At 36.8% G+C, this 3,353-nt stretch overlaps 1 long non-coding RNA gene across 1 annotated transcript in view; it reads left to right on the top strand.

Moving 5' to 3' along the window:
• Nucleotides 1-969: 969 nt before the first annotated feature.
• LOC113964978 overlaps nucleotides 970-3,353 on the top strand; it is a 14,164-nt gene continuing 11,780 nt past the window's right edge. The window contains exons 1-2 of the long non-coding RNA XR_003533376.1: nucleotides 970-1,041; nucleotides 2,853-3,054. This is a non-coding gene — a long non-coding RNA (uncharacterized LOC113964978). The remainder of the gene's footprint in view (nucleotides 1,042-2,852; nucleotides 3,055-3,353) is intronic.

The following is a 3,353-nucleotide window of genomic DNA, read 5'->3' as shown; positions in this document are numbered from 1 at the left end:
GAATTGAGTTGTCGGTGAGATTCCTGACACAGTCCTGTAGTAGGTCTATGTCTTCGTTTTATCATGCAAACCATAACAACAGAAAACAATATGGTGCTCAAGGGGGAAATGAGAAACCGCATCCATTCTTAAGTGAGAAAATATCAAAAGAGGAATTCTAACATTAAGGTTTTACCATTTTACTGTAACCATGGATAAAACATAAGGTACAGAAAAATATTAGTTGTACTTTGCAGGAGTCACAAACATCTTTCAAGATACTTTACTGTATAATAAGATTGGTTGATACCTTTAAAAATTATGCAGTTTACTTGCAATATAAAAAGCAGTGATTTGCATCTAAACAGACATACATGCATTGGTTAAGTTAGGCTATGGTACCTATGGATGAATGTTTCTTGCTTGTCTACAGTTTATGAGGAAGCAATTTTAATAGGCAAAATTTGAAAAACACAGACCTGAAATGGCAGCATTTGTGGAACCACTGGGCATGAGAAATGCATATACCGAGAAGGAATTTAATTCTATTATCTCACATGACCATAACAATGACAGTTTACACTTAAATGATACACTTCATCTAAAAAACAATTTAATTTAACTATTCCTGGTATGTTTTTTCACAGTTGTTCAAGCTGTTGAAAGCTATTCTCTTCCCTCACAGAAGCCATACCAAATAGATAATACTAATGTGATCCTGCAGTGCACTCTCAGTCGTTAAAACATATTTAACATTTATTTAGTCGTGTTTTTGTTCCTGACATAAACCTGAATTCTGTGTTAGATCCTGTCCACTGTCTTTGCAGCCCTGGCAATGCACATAGTAGATGAGGAGAAAATAGAATGTGTTTTTGACATCTCTGTATTCATAATTGATGACATCTTAATTAGAGTCACATAAAACAGGTATACATGTAGTCTACTTTTCCCTAATAATAGTGAAATCTGATGGATCATTACGATTGTAATCTCTCTTTTAGCAGCAATCAAAGTTTTCACTGAATTTCTATGCAGTATTTGCATCTTACTGCACTATTCCAAGTAAGTTTGATGTATAATCTACTTTATCCTTGATCAAATATTAAAAAGGTTCTGAAAAATGCATTAGTAGTATAGTCTTCCTTAAATCAAAAAGATAAGTCAATAATCATCATAAGCCACTGACATCAGAGAAGAACAGCTTCCAGGCTCTTAGTTTGAGACGTCCCATCAATAATATTGAATATTTCTTTATTTATTAATTTCTGACTATCAGTCTGAAAGATACACTCACTTGTACTATTTTCCATGATGTACATTGCTGTGGTGTCATTGTTCTGATATCTGAGACTTGAAAGAAAGATCTAGTGGGTAGTTCCAACTTTCCAAAAGGAGTTACTGACATCATGTAGTGATGACAAAATTGCATTTGGAAGTAGCTACTATACATACAAAGCAGGCAATTTCACAATATTCCTACCTCAGCTCAAATGTTATCACCTAAAAAAGCACAGTGAAAGTGCTTTCTGTAAGCAATATGTGTTCTTTTGCAGCATTGCTGTTATCAATGTTCTGCTGTCCCAGATCTCTGATGAAGTGCAGTTTTAAGAAAATCTATCAAGTTGAAAAATGATGTGTCAATATCATCCACGTTCTGAATTTAAGGGGATTAGTTTTGAAAGGTCTAAGTCATAGCAAAACACGTAGCAATTTAGAATCCAGAAATTCATGTGGTCTAATCAGAGCCACTAAATTATTAGACATAGCAGCAGAAAGCTTTTGGAGCTATTTCATAGATTATAGCTGTTAGTCATATAGTAATTTCTAAATGGTAAGCAAACATGGTATCTTACCAGACTGATCGTTTAGACCACTCATGCATGGAATTACTATTAAAGTCAAAGGTAATCTTCCTGAATTGAATTTACTAATGACTTCTGGGATTGAGTCATTACTGGTTATGAATCAATAGATCTTTTTCTGAAAAGTGTATCTGATGAAGAAATATCTTGAAGGTTTTGGTGTTTGCCACTTTTTTCACAAAGAATTCTATGAAAATTTAGCAGGTGTAAGAGTACTTCAAAGAGAAACAGAGAAGTCAGTCTGCCATTCTTTTTAGTGGTAACTTGAGTAATGCTTATCTAAATCTTTCTATGCAAGTTCAATACAATTTATCACATACTTATGCAATGACACGTATTCCAGAGACAAATTCAAGTAGATTTTAACCTCATTACTTATCCACTAAGTGCCTAAGCCCTGACTGAATTCTGGCATCATCCTGGGGACTTGATAGTGAGGGCTCAAGGTTATCTGTAATAGAGCAGCTACCTGGCCTTGATGCTATTTGACACAGGACTGTTAGAGGAGCCCGGAGGGGAGGCTTGGGCCCCTTTCATTCAGGAGCTGCATTTGTCCTGAGCCACTCAGTTGTGGTCCCTGTCTGAGTTACACTGCATCCATGCCTCTGCTTGCCGTCTTTGTACCTTGCTGATCTGGACCAGGACACTGACCTGCAGCATCCTGGCTTGACTTCAGATCTGCATCATCATTGTGAATTTGCCTGGCAATCCCCAGTCAGATAGCTGACCCTGGATACTGCTCTGTTCCTCTCTTGTCTGGGTACTTTGCTGCTGTGCCCTTGTCAGTGAGATCACTGCTCTGCCTTCCTTGCTGCCACCCTTAGCTCCTAGTTTGCTTTCCCTTACAGATTAGAAAGCTTTCAATGTTCCCTGATGTTAACTCCGGTATTATGTCCTAATAATTTAAGATCTTGAACAGAGAACAGTCCTGCAATTGCATATTTTATGTGTATGCACAGTAATGAAATGCTTCATTCTTTCTCTGAAGAAGTATCCTTTGCCTCTTCCCAGATTACAGATATCTAAAATACATGGCATGGAAGATTAAGCCTTTGACTTTTATAAGTATTACATTATGAATACATACAAAAGATATAGATTGTGAGAGAGAAATTCATAATCAATAAGGAAGGCTTCAGCATATAAGTGGAGATCTTGCATATGGAGGAAAGTTAAGCACAGAAAGATGGATTTTTCAATGTCCACTGCAGAGGTAAGAATAAAATCCAGATTTCGTGAGTGTCAGTCAAAGTCTGTGGTCACCATAGAGTCCAATCCTGCCTGTGATCTGCTTATTGCTCAGTTATATAGGCAGAATAATACCTTTTCAGGGTTGGCAAAAATAGCTGAAATTCTGAAGAACAAAAGATGAGGAAAGAAAAGCAGTGTATTTCAAGCTAACATGACTCCACTGCTGAAGTAAAGCCAGCTGGAGGTAAGAAAAACCATGCTGAAGACAGAGATGAGACAGTGATTGATAGCCTTGTTTGAGAGACAGATGAGATCAGTCTG

This window comes from Neopelma chrysocephalum, unplaced genomic scaffold (genome assembly GCF_003984885.1).
Source record: "Neopelma chrysocephalum unplaced genomic scaffold, ASM398488v2 Primary Assembly neopelma1_22b, whole genome shotgun sequence".
NCBI lineage: Eukaryota > Metazoa > Chordata > Aves > Passeriformes > Pipridae > Neopelma > Neopelma chrysocephalum.
The sequence above is the reverse complement of the archived record's forward strand: the minus strand, read 5'-3'. Positions and strand labels throughout refer to the sequence as shown.